This window comes from Ceratotherium simum, chromosome 26 (genome assembly GCF_057802395.1).
Source record: "Ceratotherium simum simum isolate JZ-2026a chromosome 26, ASM5780239v1, whole genome shotgun sequence".
Classification (NCBI taxonomy): domain Eukaryota; kingdom Metazoa; phylum Chordata; class Mammalia; order Perissodactyla; family Rhinocerotidae; genus Ceratotherium; species Ceratotherium simum.
The window spans coordinates 21,273,751-21,291,740 of record NC_141925.1 but is presented as its reverse complement, the minus strand read 5'-3'; the positions used below and the strand labels follow the sequence as shown (position 1 = coordinate 21,291,740).

At 39.6% G+C, this 17,990-nt stretch overlaps 1 protein-coding gene and 2 pseudogenes across 3 annotated transcripts in view; 1 reads left to right on the top strand and 2 right to left on the bottom strand.

The window, feature by feature from the left end:
• Positions 1–8,595, top strand: part of LOC147913606 (rho GTPase-activating protein 17-like) — a 41,837-nt gene extending 33,242 nt beyond the window's left edge. For 2 of the 3 annotated variants that reach the window (XM_087417162.1, XM_087417159.1), the window contains one exon: positions 1,257–1,908. The gene's annotated coding sequence lies outside the window, so the exon portion shown is untranslated. Of the gene's footprint in view, positions 1–1,256; positions 1,909–7,881 lie in introns of those variants that run through there. The other variant, XM_087417160.1, reaches the window with a different exon arrangement.
• On the bottom strand, positions 2,720–4,079 carry LOC147913608 (thyroid receptor-interacting protein 11 pseudogene; annotated as a pseudogene).
• LOC147913607 (thyroid receptor-interacting protein 11 pseudogene) lies at positions 4,297–6,623 on the bottom strand (annotated as a pseudogene).
• Positions 8,596–17,990: the final 9,395 nt, after the last annotated feature.

Below are 17,990 nucleotides of genomic sequence, written 5' to 3'. Positions count from 1 at the left end.
AGGGTGGCCTTTATGTGGATGACGAGCAGGAAGTAAGGCTGCAGAGGCAAGGCCTTGGCTATTCTGCTAAAGTTTGGACTCCAGGCAACGGGGAACCCTGAAATAATTTAAAACAGAGAAGTAACATCAGATTTTCATCTTAGTTCCCCCTCCCAGCAGTGTGGAGGACGGATTCAAGGGAGGACACAAGAGGAACCAGAAAGATCAGTAAGGAGTCTACTGTGCTAGTCCATGCAGAAGACAGGAAGGGATGGGCCAGAGAAGTGGGAACAGAAAAGAAGTGAAGGAATTAAGCTCTATTTGGTAGTTGATTGGATATGAAGTGGGTGAGACAGAGAGATCAGCCATGGCTCTGAGGCCTCTTTCTTGGGTGATATGATGGACAGAGGTTTTATGAGGTGATAAAAGGAACATAGGAGGAGGAGGAAAGTTGTATTGGAAGATACCGGGTTCCCTTTTGGACGTGTTGATTTTGAGAAGCCTATGGACATCCTGATGGAGGTGTCCACCAGACAGTGAGATAAACCAGTGTGGAGTCAGGAGAAGGGTGAGGTTAGACACAGGCATTCAGAAGTCATTGGTGTCCAGGTGAGAGCCCAATCATGGGAGTGAATGAGCTTCCCTGAGACCACAGGGAGAGTGAGAAGATCCTGTTCCCTGAAGACAATGCCTTAGAGAACATAACCCTTTAAGAAGGGTCAGAAGAAGCAGCCACAGAGGAAACTGAGAAAGAAGTGTCTGCTGTTAGGAAGGGGAGAGTGACAACCCAACAAGAAAGAGGACAGAGAGCATGTTTAAAGACTGAAGATGTGGGTAGTGTTCATCAGACACCACAGAGAGTTTAGGTAAATAAAGGAATAAAAAGCGTGCATCCAAAAATTCCTGGGACATTACTGAGACAAGAATTTGTAGAGCTTTCATGAAGAAGTCTGTGAGATGAGATGGTGACAAGGAGTGAAAGATTCTTGCAGAAGCTTAGCCATGAAAGGTAGAGAGATAAGGTGGTAGTTTGAAGAGCAGAAAGGAGAGGGTTAGATGCGGGGAGAGACTTGAGCAAGCTCCTCTGCTTAGGGAAAGAGACAGGCTGAAGGTAAAGCAGATGGAAATTTAATGGAATGAGGTCTTTGAAGAAGTCTGAATAGTTTCCAGGGTACAATGGAGCAATTAGCCATATATACAAATATATATATATATATATATATTACTTTTCATTTATTGTTTTTATTGAGATAACATTGGTTTGTATCATTCTATAGGTTTCAAGTGTACAACATTATAATTCGACATCTGTATGTACTACCTACAACCTATCAAATGGGAGAAGATATTTGCAAATCATATATCTGATAAAGGGTTAGTATCCAAAATATATGAAGAACTCTTACAACTCAGCAGCAAAAAAACACAAAACTTGATTAAAAAATGGGCAGACCATCTGAATAGAAAGTTTTCCAGGGAAGACATACAGATGACCAACAGGCACATGAAAAGATGTTCAACATTGCTAGTCATCAGGGAAATGCAAATCAAAAGCACAAGATATCACCTCATGCCCATTAGAATGGCTATTTTCAAAAAGACAAGAAATAATAAGTGTTGGAGAGGATGTGGAGAAAAGGGAACCCTCATACAGTGTTTGTGCTAATTAAACTGGTGCACCTATTACAGAAAACAGTACAGAGATTCCTCAAAAAATTAAGACTAGAACTACCATATGATGCAGCTATTCCACTTCTGGGTATTATTTGAAGAATATGAGAACACTAACTTGAAAAGATATATGCACTCCCATGTTCACTGCAGCATTATTTACAATATGCAAGATATGGAAAACAACCTACATGCCGTTCAACGGATGAATGGATAAAGTAGATGTGATATATATACAACGGAATACTACTCAGCCATAAAAAAGATAAAATCTTGCCCTTTGTGACAACATGGATGGACTTTGAGTGTATTTTTCTAAGTGAATTAAGTCAGATGGAGAAAGACAAATACTGTACAATTTCACTCATATGTGAAATATAAAAAACAAAACAAATGAGCAAAGAACACAAAACAAAAACAGACTTGTAGAAGCAGACAAAAGATTGGTGGTTCCCAGAGGATAAGGGGGTCGGAGGGAGGGTGAAAAGGATAAAGGGGGTCAATTATATGGTGATGGATGAAAAGTCCACTATACATATATTACTAAAAGACCTGAGAGAATTCAGCTTCCTAATAGAGTGGTTTCCCAGGCAATGAAAAGAGGAGTGGGAGTGAGCCCAGAAAGGTAAACTTGAATTTTCAAAATTTTATGCATCTTGTACTTTTGTGCTGTTCACTGTTTTTCTTATACAAGGAGTGTGCACTCGTGTATTTTATAATTTTTGAGCATTAACAGAAGTTAATTTTCTAATTACCCAAGGTATACTTAAATAAATCCCTGCTCCTTGTAAAAAGTGAGTGTTACAAAAATATTGGAAGTGTCCTTTCACCACAGCCTCCAGTCCCACCAAGGCCAACTCTCCCAAGAAGTAACCTCTGGTTTAAATTTGGTGAATACTGCAGTCCTTAAGAGACACTTTATTTTAAGGTATGAAGAACATTTTTATTAAACTTAAAACTGTAAACAAATCTTTGACTTTTCCCAGAAGGCCACTTTGTGATAAGGTCACACACAAAGTGACCTGGTCTCTCTAAAGCGCTGTCTCATCTCCAGCTAGGGGACCCTCTATCACTTTGAAAGGTCTTTCAGGGCACCTTCAGCACTCTTGGCAGGTGACAGGAGCAAAGGTGTACATGTGGGCACAACATCAGTAACAGCGTTTAAAAGAAGATGCCCAGACCCCCCAGTCCCAGGGCCGGGTGGGTCAATAAGACACACCGCTGTGGAGCAGGCATTCACATCTGATTTTCTGGGTGTGGATGAGACTTGGTGGTACATTTTGAGCTAGGTTTTTCCTTCTTGGTGTATCTAGAGGCTTCATACCATGAACAGAGAGCTTTTGTGTGCAGAAGCTAAATGAGACTGTTTCTAGAAATTGCACAAAAGGTTCTGAAAAGAACTATTAAGCATAGATTGCTGATTTGGTCTCAGATGTGTGCTGGGGACACTTCTTGATCCAAGCCACCCAGTCATCCATCTGGTAATGCCGCCTTGCTCTTCATAGAACAACTGCTCCATTTCTTCCCTTTCCATACCCAGAGTGCTTCCCATTAATCGTAACACTTCCTGACGTTCACGTTTTGGTGTTTGAAAATAGTCTAGGAAGAGCTTTCTCACTAGGACTTTGTCTACTTTTCCTTCCATGTTACTTACTAAATTCATCCATTTCTTTTGTACATCATCCAGCATTTCCTGTTGGACCTCATTTTGTTTTTTAAATTCTCCAATTTGTTCCTCCTTCAGATCCAAAACGGCATTTGTTTTCTCCAGTCGTCCCTGCAATGACATCAGTTTTCCTTCTAGATCGTCTGCCTTTTCCATCCATTCAGCTAGTGCCATCTTCAGGTTGGCTAGTGCTCGAGCATACTGCTTTTCTTGTTCCTGAGAGACAGAAAGCTGTAATGCAGTTTCATCTTTCTGCTTGGTGACAAAGTTCAGTTATTCCTGCAATGACTCCACCTGTACCCTGGCTTGATGGCTTGCCTTTTGCATTGCCTGGGAAGATAAAAGTAGCTTTTCCTCTAGTGTTGTGACTTTCAGTTTCCTAGTTGGACTCTCCATCTTCTGTAGCCAAAGCTTCGAGGATATGAGAATCATCTGATTCTAAACTGTGGTTACTCAATCTTTCCAGCTCCTGGTTTAAGCGTAATTTTTTATTACATAAATGGTGAATGTCATTTTATAGGGCATGGTTTTTCATTTGTTTCTGTTTCAGTGCCAACATGACTTCATCTCTTCTACTGTTGAAACAGAACTGTCTTTTCCTGCATTGATATTTATTGTTAGTGCTGTTGAGTGCATTCCGACTCCTAGTGTCTCTGTGTAACATAACAGAGGCAGAGTGGAACCTGTTTGGTTTTTTTTTTTTTTTTTGCACCATCCTCTCATTTTCCAGCATTATATCAGACAATGCTTTGCTGCTATTCATAGGGTTTTCATGGCCAATTTCAGAAGTGGGTGGCCAGGTTCTTCTTCCTAGTCTGTCTTAGTCTGGGGCTCCTCTGAAATCTCTCCACCATGGGTGCCCTGGCTGGTATTTGAAATATCAGTGGCATAGCTTTCAGCATCACAACAACATGCAGCACCCACAGAATGACAACCAACAGATGAGTGGTGTGGTTCTCTGACTGGGAAATGAATCTGGGCTAAGGCAGTGAGAGCTCCAAACCTGAACCACTAGACCACCAGGACATTGATGTTACTGCATTTAAAAGCTGATTTAATTTCCCCATCTGGCCATGTTTTTTGTCTTTCCGTAGTTGTCAAAAACAAGAGCCTTCTTCATTGTAATGGATTCAAATTCTTTCTCTCTCAGCGTCATAGAAAGCCGCATATTTGTCTCTTGTAATGCTTGATTTTCTGTTTCCTTTTCCTGGGACAATTCTAGTATTATTTCATTTTCCTGTTTTACTTTATACGTATCCACTTCAAAATATAATATTCTCTCCTTCAGGTTTCTTACTGCCTGCCTCAAAAGTTCATTTTCATTCACTTCAGTAGTGAAATTTTTACTTAAAGAAATTAATTCATCACTTGTCGTGTCAATTAAGAGCTCTTTTTCCTGAAGTAAGCTTCGTAAAATATCTTGTTTCTCCTTTAGCTGCTGAATTTGGGAATCTGTTTGTTCATATTGTTTTCTTTCTAGTTCAGAGGTGGCAACAATCACATCACAGTCTCTGATTCTCGTCCTGGAGGCTTCAATGGTTGCCTCTTTTTCCTCCGTGGATTTCCTTAACTCTTCTATCTCTTCTGGGAGTGCTTTAGAAGACTCACTCAGTGCATCAGATCTAGTTGCCTTCAGAGAGTTGGCTGACTCTGAAGTAAGCGATGATGTGGTGGGAGGCTGTGGTGAAATAATGTCAAGCTGACCCAAAAGAATGTCCTTGGCATTGCACAGCTGCTCTAGGCTGAGCTGCATTCGTGCTAATTTCTTCTCCAAATGTGTGACTTGGATTTCATTCCCTATATAATTTTGGATCAGATCAATAGAGGTCATCTGTGGTTTAGACTTACTATCACCGTCCATCAAGACCCGAGCCTGAAGCTGTGGAAGTTCTTTCTGGCGCTGGGCTGACTCTCGCTGCATGTTGCGCACCGCAGTCATCACCTGCTGTGTCCAGCCCTTCATTAGGGAGACCTGCTGCCGTAATGTGTCACGTTCCTGCAGAAGCTCCTCCAACTGATTCACAGTAACACCTCCAACCTCACCGCCAGTGCCAGATGTCTGCAAGATTGTCCATAAAGTCTGACGTTTCTGACGTACTGCCTCGATTTCAATGTCTTTTGCTCGAATGATGTATGATAAGTTCTGAATCGTTTCTCTCAACATATCCTAACCACTACTTTCAAAGTTCATGGACGGTTTTTTTATTTTCATCTTGCAGCTTCACGAGGTCTGCTGCTTTGGCAACCAGTATGTCCATCATTTTGTGATACTCTCTTTATAGGTTGCTGTTTTCCCTCACCTTCTCACTGAAAATACTTGTTCCCTTTCCAAAGCATAGGCTCGCAATTGTGGCTGAAGGTTGCCAACATCCTGGATATAGGGGGCTGAAGCTATTCTGTATCTCCAAATCTTTTTGCTGGATATTCCGAGTTAGTTCACCAATCTCATCTTTGTAGGGCTGGTCAATCTCCTCCGTCAAAGGGACAGTCTTTTCAGGTAGAAGTTTCACCTCCCATTCCTGTTCTTTTCTTCCTTTTCCTAATCTTTCAGTTTCAGCTTTAGGTCAATCATTCCTTTCACTTCCATTTTCTATATAAGACCCTGAATTTTTGTTACTTAAAAAATCTCAGAATGTTCTGTTTGAATGTTCTGGTTTATTTCAGGCAACTGGGTTTTGATTTGTTCTATTATGTTTTGCAAATTCTTAATTTCCTCATCTTTGGCTGAAAAGAGCTGAGTGTGTTTCATATGCATTTGCTCACGCTGGTATCTAAGTTCATCCATTTCCCCTTTCTGCTCTTGTAAAGTTCGAAGGAGCTGTGTCTTCCTCTGGTTTTGCTCTTCACTTATCTTCTGATGAAGTTTTACTTCCTCCTCCAGCTGACCTTTTATCACCATCAGTTGAGAGACCTCAGGTTCTAGTCGTGTCACCCTGTCCAGGGTTTTAGGGTCAACCACAGGTGCAGTTCCAGTCTGTTCTCTCAGTTGTTCCAGGGCTTCTATCAGATGACTGTTTTCTTCTCTCACGGGGGCAAGCCTTGTGTCTTTTTCCTCCACGGTCTGCTGTAAAATTTCAGCTTTTCTCAAAGCTTGGGTTCTCAGTCTCTCTTTTGATGGTACAATTGCCTGAATGTCCTCCATCTCCATCCTCCCAGAGTCCGGTGACTCTTCCGCCTTCTCCCTTCCCTTCCTCAGCACATCTTTGGTGAAGTTAGAGATGTGTCCAGTGAGGGAAGCCACACTGCCGCCCACTTGCCCCAGGGAATGGCCTAAGCCAGAGCCTAGGCCACCAAACCGGGAGAACATTGCTGCGGATCATGGAACTAACCATGTCTGGGTCCGCTCCATGAAAAGAGCAGTCAGACAGTCCCACCAAGTGTCACCGTGCTGGTGCCTGCATGAGGCTAAGACTCAAAAGAACAATGAGGTGTTCCCAGGCAATCCCAGCTTGGAGCAGGACCCTCCAACAGCCATGGGCTGCCTAGCCTGAGGCTGTCTCAGGCCTAGCCTGAGACCTTACTAACAGCCCGTCTCCAGTGACCCATCCCCGAAAAGGCCTCTGCTCATCCTGACTACTTCCCACCATGGGGATTCGGTCCCTAGTCCTTCTGCTTCAGTGACTTCCCCAGTGCCAGGTGCCACTCCTCCCACTTCATTGTTGGCTGCCATGACAGCCAACTTGAAGGTGGCTATCTCCAAAATACTTCTATTTGTGTGCATGTGAGTGCCGGTATTAACAGAAAATACACATTGCCTTTTACTTAGTGGTATCACACAGTCCATATTATCCTATAGCTTGTAATTTTCATGCTGCAATTTTTTTTTTAAAGTTGAGGTAGGGGGCCAGCCCCATGGCCTAGTGGTTAAGTTCAGCGCACTCTGCTTCAGAGGCCTGGGTTCGGTTCCCAGGCGTGCACCTACACCACTGCTCAGCAGCCACGCTGTGGCAGCAACCCACATACAAAATAGAGGAGGATTAGCACAGATGTTAGCTCAGGGTGAATCTTCCTCAGGAAAAAAAAGAAAAGTTGAGGTAAAACGTATAGTGACGCACATCCATTAAAAGTACAGATCGGGGTGTTTTGACAAATATTTATACCTGTGGGTAGCCATGACCCTAGTGAAGACATTGAACATTGCCATTGTGAAATGTGAAACAAAACAGGTCACTTATGTCTAAGGGCTTTAAAATGGAACCGAAAGCCATTAAGGAAATGGGTCTTATGCACATCTTCATTAGGCAGAATATGAACTTTTGAACTGAGTCAAGACAGAATATTCTGAGAATCCTGCAAGAAACCTGCAACTTGTCACAGTGATGGACTTTTTGCCTCTGTAGCTAGCCTTAGCAATCAATTATGTTCAGCCAAGTGTAGCTGTCATCATCTCCAATTAACATTCTTTGTAATGCAAACTTCCCTCTTTTGCCTTTAAAAGCCCTGGTTTCTTACTCCCTAGTGGGACACTATTGGGTTGCTACCCGAATCTGTGTACCCCCAAACTGTAATTCTTTAATCCCAAAATAAATGCCTCTCTGCCTCTAATTTTGGCTCTTTATTTTTAGGTTAACATACATGTGTGAGACGCAAGACCTGAAGCGATCTCACCTTCATGGACCGGCAACCTCTGGAACTGGGTAGGGTCCCTACATGAGCCCCTTGTGCTCACTGTTTCCAGGGATCGCTGACTCCTCTGACTGTGAGTCCTCTCAGGTTCTGACCTCTATCCATTTGGTCGAGTAGAACGTCCTTTTTGGAGGATTGGGGTGAATGCCCGTGAGACGACTGTCTCAGTGTTGGGGTGGCTTTTTCGGCTCACGGTCATTGCCACAGGAGGGACTTCCCTTGGCGGGCTTCTTTTTCCCTGATTGGTGAGAACTCTGATATAATTGATGGGTTTCCCTATTGTCACTGTTTTGTCTGTGCCCTTTTCTTTAACATGGGACTTTTATTCTCTAAAGTTTCCTGAGAAGTTCCTCCCTCAGGATCTCCAGCTGGTTTTCTGTTCAAGACCTATGGTCCCGTCTCTTGTTAATTTTCATCTCAGTGGACCAAATTACTAAGGATGATTTAAAATTACAGTTGGCAGTAGAAGGAACATTATAATTAGATAAGATCATTTAAAAGGTGCACGCAGTTAAGAGCAAAGGCTTCGAAAATTCTACAATAGCTTCATTGAAAGTTTCCTTGCAAAAAACTACTGAAACATTAAAGATATGAGAGGTACCTAAAAGAGAAGACTACACAACTGTAAACAAAAGTCTGCCCAGTTAGTGGCCTTACAGACACTCTCATATCTACTCTCGAAGGAGGCCCCCTGACAGGCTTCTCCCAGAATGATGTGACTCAGAGTTTTTTGAAAAACTGCTATGTTATTCCCTTAAACAGCATAGGGGAAAGAAATTAAAATTAGAATTAATTGGGTTGTTTAATACTGCCAGAAATATTTACTGTTTGTCCTGAATGAAACCTGATATTTGAAAGGATTTGATAACTTTATAATCAGAAATTTGGCCAAATTGGAAGTCTATATTCAGAGACTGATAGGAATTTTTTTAGGCTTTCTCCCCTAAGCTAAAAGAAAACTATCTACCCAGAGGGAAAGAATGAAATTGAGGATAATGTAATTGGATGGGTAGATCAATCTATGATGTCATTTAAGTTACAATCCAATTTCTGAGGAATGGAGAGCAACTGTCCTTATCTGACAAATCTTTTCAAAACTGGAAATGCAGTTCAGATTCCACTCACTCCCTTTCACCAATCCCCAAACCTCCCCTATTTATCTCAAAAGGCTTGTAACCTCTCCAGGAACTCTTTTAGACCATCTCCAATTCCGAAGACTGAAGGAAAATTTAAATAGCAATTACCCTGAAACTCCTAGGAAAAAACTTGCATTCTTTTCTCTGTCCTTTGAAGTTGTAAATTCTACCATGTCCTTGGAATGTGAACACCCTAGGAGATAGCCTCCCATTGCCTAAAACTAAGCCCAGCTAGCTCAATGGGTAAATCCTGAGGTTAAAGAAAAAAAATAGGAAGAAATGTTCCATTTTAAATTAGAAGTTGCTAGAGAGGCTCTCTTGCCCAAGATCTAATTCCTTAGCATTGCTTGTCTAGGGTAAATATAAATCTTAAAAGTCTTCTCTACAAATATTACAAAAAAAAAGCTTTTAAGCAGGTAACCTTAACTTGTTCCATTTGCTAGAGACACAATTATTTATAAACTAGTCAGTTTTACGTTGTACATGATTCATGGCTGAAATTTTAAAATAAAAGCTATAAGATCTGTGTTTGTGTCTGTCTCTATATATCTATGTATGTATGTTTTTACATATGGTATTTCTTAAATGGTATTTTCAAAATTAATTTCTTAAGAGATTTAATTAACTTAAGCACTTATATAAGTTATTTCTAAATATAATAGAAACTAGCCCAAATGTTTGTCAACTTACCATGATATAAGATAATCTTTGGTAGATAGCTTGTTTAAGTTTGTTGGGTTAATTAAAATAGACACGTCCTTAGAGTTAGCAGCATTAAATATAAAACTTTTGTTCTACCTAGGTTTATTAAAAGTCAAACAAATTCATATTATCTGTTAGAAAATCTGTCAGCAAAAAAATTGATGGCTGACTTTGTCTAATGTCTCATGAAGTTTTTGTAGGTAATGTAAACATAATTATTGGGAACAAGTAAATGAAATAGCTGTAAGTAAGATAAAGGTTTGTAGGTGGACTTTTTAATAACAATTATGTGTTATGGTATATGTTAAAAATACCTTCAAAGCAGATTCTCCAGTCCCCATCAAGGCTTCAGAGACCTTAGCTGATGTCTTGACTGTGTCCTTGTGAGAGACCCTGAATCAGAACTTCTCAACTAAGCTGCTCTGAACTCCTGACCCACAGACACTGTGAGAAAATCAATACGCATTGTGTAAGCCACCGAGTATTGGGATAATTTGTTATACAGCCACAGATAACTGATACTGGCATGAAAATGTTTAGTGTCTTCAGTGTCCCTAGGCTGTCAATATTTTGGGGCTGAAGCTCAGAATTTATAGAGAACTAGCAAGGAGTGAGGCTTTTAGGATAAATTGTAAAGCTCTACAGCCATTCTGCAAGCTCAAGCTCACAGGGCCTTCTTACCAAAAGCAACGCTCTGCCTCTCCAATCCCGACCCTCCCACACCACCCGGAAAATGCTTCCGATTCTATAACTCCCCGTCCATGCCAGTACACGGCTTTTATTACATGAGTCCTTGTTGGGCAGCCATTTGTGGACGAGCCTTTCTTCCTGACTAGATGGCAGGCTCCTGGAAGGCTGGGCTCACATTCTGTCTATGTTTCTCCTTGCATACAATCCTTTGGTCACTACGGGAGCCTTGTAAACGTCTAGAGGAGGAAGGCCGCCCACTCTGAAACCACAGGGCTGATGGACTGACTTTTATTCAATTTCAGCCAACATGCTATTTTCTTGTCTTTGGTTTGGAGTATAATGTCTGTGAGAAGGAGAGATTGAGACCCAAGAGGGAAATTAGTTTACGGTACCAGTAGGTGTGCCAGACACTTTCACCAGTGGTGTGAGATGATTCACACCCATGTGGACTCAGGAATGACGATCCTAGAACTTTTATGGTGGGCCAATGGAGACAGGGCAATAAGCCAGGAATAGGGATATTCTTGGGGGTCAGTAAGGCTGCCACCAAGGGTGATGCACATCAATACAAACCATAGTTTCTAAGTAACATTTGAATTAATTCCTCTTTTCTGCCTTGTTCTCCACTATCTGCTCAGTTCCTGCACATAGAATATGCTGGATACGTATTTCCTCAAAGAAAGAACGCTGATGTAGAGAATAATTAATATTCATGACACCTAAGTTCTCTAGGCTATTCCTACAGATATGGAGTTGGGTCTCATTTAAGAGGATGTTTATGGATAAAGAAGCATTCCATCCGGTCAGAGGAGGCCAAGGCCAGGCACATCCTAGGTACGTCCTGGCATAAGCAGGCAGGCCAGAGTTATCAGAGCCCCAGGACACTGGGGAGGGGTTCAGGGATATACAGTAGTCCCCTCTTATCCACCAGGGATGTGTTCCAAGACCCCCAGTGGATGCCTGAAACCGTGGATAGTACCAAAACTTATTTTTACTATGTTTTTTCTGTACATACATACTTCTTGCTGAGGTGCAACAGCAAAACTAGCACAAATTTCTTTTTCCTTCTTCATAATTTCAAGGATAGAAGATTCGTTCTTACTGTAGATCTTAGCAACCTCAGCACATGATTTTTTCTTATTAAGTCGAGAACTTTCACCTTTTCACTTAAAGGAAGCACTTTACGGCTTCTCTTTGGCATATCCGAATTGCCAGCATCACTACTCTTGCACTTTGGGGCCATTATTAAGTAAAATAAGGGTTACTTGAACACAAGCACTGTGATATCACCCAGTGGATCTGATAACCAGGATGGCTACTAAGTGACTAACAGGCAGGTAGCATATACAGCATGGATCCACTGGACAAAGGGATGATTTACGTCCTGGGCAGGATAGAGTGGGATGGTGTGAGAATTCATCACACTACTCAGAATGGTGCACGATTTAAAACTTAGGAATTGTTTATTTCTGCAATTTTCCATTTAATATTTTCAGACCACAGTTGACTGCAGGTAACTGAAATCATGGAAAGTGAAATCGCAGATAAAGGTGGACTACTGTAAAATAGAAATAAGAGAACCCCAACCATGTCACAGTTTATATAGGAGACATCTGCTGTTATTATTATTTTTAGGCTATTTACTAATTTCTCCTTCTTTTAGTAATAGTTTCCTGAGTTCCAGTGCAGAACTACCCTTTTGCTGATTCTTGGTCTCTATGATTTGAATGGAGTTAACTCTCTACCCTTGGATTCTGGGAAAGTCACGTGGCCTGGCCTGGCCAATGGGAACTCTGTATTCTCCTGGTGACAGTGGTTCAGGAACGGGCATGTGACCCATTCAGAGCCCATGTGAGTCAGCAGGACTTTTGCTGCTGCTGCTGGAAGAGAACTTGCCCTCCTTTCTGCTGCACTTGAGCCTAAGAGGAGCTGGCTTCAGAAATGCTGGCCTCCACCACGCCACCAGGTGGTAGAACTTGAAATGAAGCCAACAGAGTGCAAGCCAGCAATTGGAAAGAATATGAAATCGAGTTCTAATGACACAATTTTAGACTCTTGATGAGGCCATATCGCAGTATATCTTTGGGCTTTTAAGTGGCATATGTCAAACTCTCTTTTTATCTTAAGCCAGTTTGTATTTAGTTTTCTGTCACTTGCAACCTTTTTTTTTTTGTGAGGAGATCAGCCCTGTGCTAACATCTGCCAATCCTCTTTTTTTTTTGCTGAGGAAGACTGGCCCTGGGCTAACATCCATGCCCATCTTCCTCCACTTATATGGAACGCTGCCACAGCATGGCTTGCCAAGCAGCGCGTCGGTGCGTGCCCAGGATCCAAACTGGCGAACCCCGGGCCGCTGCAGCGGAGTGCGCACGCTTAACTGCTGGCACCACCGGGCCAGCCCCCTGTCACTTGCAACTTTAAGAGTCCTGACATAAAGGACTGCCTTTAGACGCTATACCAGTAGCCAAGGGCCCACTTGGGGTAAACAAAATATCAGGCTCAAGGCAGCAAGACTGAGTCAGTTTCCACTGATTATTAACCTTACTTTTGTAACTTAATAAGAACGTTTGCTTTCTTTATGTATTCAACTATGTAAGTTCAATATTTTTTTCTTCATAGTGCTGATATAAGGATTAAATGAGAGTACATATAAATTGCCTGGCACAAGTATTATTGCAAAAAGCTATTATCATATCATTATTATTAATTCTTTAAGAAATATAGGTTATTGTTTTTAAGCATCTGGCATATAATAGGTTTCAAATATTTTGCTGCCTTGAATAAATTATATTTCAACTTGTTGGTAATATTATTTAACAACTTGTTCCTAGAGTAGCTACAAAAATCAAGTTGTGTTTAATCTTTTGTTTATATTAAGCACTAATTTACCTCTCAGTTCCTGAAATCACTGTTTGATCTTTTATTTTTGTGTGCTAGTACATAAAAAACTACAACAAAAATGTACAGCAGAATAAAAAAGAAAAAACATTTTAAAATCTGCTTTAAATCTCCTATATTTAACAGCATTGACACACTTCCTTAAGTATATGGATCTGAGTAAAAGTTGTAAGCCATAAGAAATAGTGGTAAATCATCCACTTCCTTAACTTTGGCCATTTTTTCATTAATTTATTCAACAAATATATGAGTACCTACTAGGTGCAGGTCCTGTGCCAGATGCTTGTTATAAAAAAGTAAACAGGAGAGACATCCATCACACTTGTCCTTATGGGTGGCCTGGCAAGGAGGCAAATAAAACAGTTAAACCTAAAAATAAATATATAATTAAACTTTGGTGAGCATTTTAAAGAAAAGAACAGAGTGCTGAGAGAGAGACTAAAAGAGGAACTAATCTTGAATGAATTATCTATATGGTAGCATAGAATATGACCTGTAATAGTTTAAAAATGAACTGTCTTTCATCCAAAGGTCATCTGGAAGAGTTTATTCAGAGGCAGAATAGTGAGGTGACTGAGAGGATCAATTCTGGAGCCAGACTGCCTGGGTTTTAAACCAGCCTCTACTCATTAGCTTTGTGACATGAACAAGCTACTTAAATTCTCTGTGCCTCAATTTCCTCATCTGTCACTAGGGAAAATATTAATAACCTCCTCGTAGGATTATTATAAGAATTGAGTTAAATTTGTTTTATTTTGAAAATTGTCAAATCCACAGAAAAGTTAAAAGAACTTGCAATAAACATTAACTCCCATGAACCTGTATTTACCAGGTGAATTAATATTTCTGGAGTGCTTAGAACAGTTTCTGGCACATAGTAAGCATCATACTACTATATAAGCAACTACGTAAAATAAAAGTAAATTAAAACTATGAGAAAATGACTTATAAAATACTTTTCAGAGAAAACTGGTCATTTTCTCCTGAGATCCTAGAGAATATTTAAATATCGAAGAGAGGAAAAGAAGGAGGGGGAGAGAGGGAGAGAGAAAAAGAGATAGAGACAGAGACAGAAAAGAAATGGCAAGGGTGTAAGAAAAAGGAGAAAAACAGCCCAAGGTTTTGCCCAACATCAACACTTTATCTGAAGGTCAACAGCGCACTCTGCTGGACCCGCATCTCTTCTACACACTAGGCAAATGTAATGAATTAAAATAATAAATGCTACTACTACACTAAATCAAAGAATACAATTACTTTTATAAAGTATATAGACAATGTTAGCATTTATTTTGAACAAGTAAAAAGCAAGTATAAGCATAAGAATGTATCTGTGAGAATACCTCACCCATTGTGAGGATTTACAAGAATGAAGAGAATATAAATAAATTTTAAAGAAAATGATTATGAATAGAGGAACGAAGTAATATCAGGATGGTAACATTCTATTCTAAAAAACAATGTTTTTCTTTTTTTGATGAAGATTGGCCCTGAGCTAACATCTGTTGCCAATCTTCCTCTTTTTTTCTTTTTTTCTCCCTAAAGCCCCAGCACATAGCTGTATATCCTAGATGTATGTCCTTCTTGTTCTTCTACGTGGGATGCCAGCTCAGCATGGCTTGATGAGCGGTGTGTAGGTCTGCGCCCAGGATCCGAACCGGCGAACCCCGGGCCACCGAAGTGGAGCATGCGAACTTAACCACTATGCCACCAGGCTGGCCCCAACAATGTTTTTATTAACTATATTTTGACCACATGGAGAATGATGCCTCACTAGATCTTTGACATATGAATTATTAGTATAAAAAGATGAATCTAAAATGTAAGGAAAGGGAACAGGCAGTGGACGCTGAAAGGTAATTCATATAAGAGAGGAGGTATTGATACCATTTTCTGACTTTAAGAGACAGTGAGGAGACTGGAGACGATAGGAAAGTAAAAAGACAATTATCCAATCCACAGGTTGGAAACGAAATTATTTTAATAAAAACTAAGAAAATTTTAAAGAAAAACCTAAAAAGTTTAATGTCAAATTTAGAGGAAAACAGAAATCATTAAACTAATTTATCATTTAACTTATGGAGGAAAGTTTTTCAAAAAATAATACAATTGCGTTTTTAAATGTATGAAGACTAACATTTATATCTTTGTAGGGATAAGAAAACTAAACTGTTAATTTATGAATCAAAATAACTGTCCTTCTAGGAAACAACATGTGTTGGAGAGGATGTGGAGAGAAGGGAACTCTCATACACTGCTGGTGGGAGTGCAAACTGGTGCAGCCACTATGGAAAACAGTATGGAGATTCCTCAAAAAATTAAGGATAGAACTACCATATGATCCAGTTATTCCACTGCTGGGTATTTATCCAAAGAACTTGAAAACACCAATGCGTAAAGACACATGCACCCCTGTGTTCATTGCAGCGTTATTCACAATAGCCAAGACTTAGAAGCAACCTAAGTGCCCATCAAGGGACGAATGGATAAAGAAGATATGGTATATATACACAATGGAATACTACTCATCCATAAGAAACGATGAAATCCAGCCATTTGTGACAACATGGATGGACACTGAGGGTATTATGCAAAGTGAAATAAGTCAGAGGGAGAAGGTCAAATACCGTATGATTTCCCTCATTTAGTAGTAGATAATAACAACAACAAACAAACACATAGAGACAGAGATTGGATTGGTGGTTACCAGAGGGGAAGGGGGGAGGGAGGAGGGCGAAAGGGATAATTCGGCACAAGTGTGTGGTGATGGGTTGTAATTAGTATTTGGGTGGTGAACATGATGTAATCTATGCAGAAATAGAAGTATAATGATGTACACCTGAAATTTATACAATGTTATAAACCAATGTTACTGCAATAAACAAAAAATTTAAAAAAAAATGGTAAGACCATCCTAATGCATTTTTTTTTATTTTTGTAATAAATTGTTCTTTGTGGAAAAAAAAAAAAACACAAAATAACTGTCCTTCTAGAAAGTAAATACTGTCTTCCCTAATATCTTCTTATAAATTCTTATAAAAACCAAAATAGGAGACACATCCTTAGAATTTAGAGGTGTTAGAGCTAAATGTATATTAAATCTAGTCCCACCCTCTTTTTCCTCCCATTTAAAGGAACAGGTCCTAAAAAGAAGTGTTATTTTCCCCAAGTCTCTCAATTTACCTTATTCAAGATCTTTAGATTATCTAGATTAAAATATGATCTGTCAACATATGAAAAGTTTTAAAATATGGACTGCATTTTTAAAATTACTTTATCTAAAAGTTTTGGTGATAAACTAATTTCAGAAGCTGCTATACAATAAATATTAAATCTTATGAAACTATATATTTTTCTTCTACTTCTTTATGAAATCACCTATACCAGAATATACAGAAAATATTTTTGTGATTTATAATAAGCCACTCTGCAAAGATTAAGAAATGTTATACAATGGGGAAAGGACAGTCTCTTCAGTAAATGGTGGGAAAAGTGGACAGTCACATGCAAAAGAATGAAACTCAACCACTGTCTTACACCACACACACAAACTAACTCAAAATGGATTAACACTTGAATGTAAGACCTGAAATCATAAAACTCCTAAAAGAAAACATAGGTGGTAGTCTCCTTAACATAGGCCTTGGGAATGATTTTTTGAATCTGACACCAAAAGCAAAAGCAACAAAACCAAAAATAAACAAGTGAGACTACATCAAACTAAAAAGCTTCTGCAAAGCAAAGGAAACCATTAACAAAATGAAAAGGCATCCTATTGAATAAGACAAAATATGTGCAAATCATATATCTGATAAAAGGCTAATATCCAAAATATATAAAGAACTCATACAACTCAATAGCAAAAAACCAATCTAATTAAAAAATGGGCTGAAGAGCTGAATAAACATTTTTCCAAAGAAGATATACAGATGGCCAACAGGTACATGAAAAGATGCTCAATGTCACTAATTATCAGGGAAATGCAAATCAAAACCAGAATGAGATATCACCTTACACCTGTTAGAAGGGCTATTATCAAAAAGATAAGAAATAACAAGTGTTGGCGAGGATGTGGAGAAAAGGGAACCCTTGTGCACTGTTGGTGGAAATGTAAATTGGTACTGCCAATATGGAAAACAGTATGGAGGTTCCTCAAAAAATTAAAAATAGAACTACCATATGATCCAGCAATTCTACTTCTGGGTATTTATCCAAAGAAAATGAAAACACTAACTCGAAAAGGTATATGCACCCCCATGTTCATTGCATTATTACAGTGCAGTTATTTACAACAGCCAAGATATGGAAACAACTTAAATGTCCATCGATGGATGAATGGATAAAGAAAATGTGGTGTATATATACGTATATGATGGAATATTGTGCAGCCATAACAAAAGAACGAAATCTTGCCATTTATGACAACATGGATAGACCTCGAGGGCATTCTGCTAAGTGAAATAAGTTAGACAGAGAAAGACAAATGCCATATGATCTCACTTATATGTGAAATGTAAAAGAAAAAACAAGCTCATATATATAGAGAACAGATTGGTGGTTGCCAGAGGCAGGGGGTGGGGGATAGCAGAAATGAGTGAAGGGGATCAAAAGGTACAAACTTC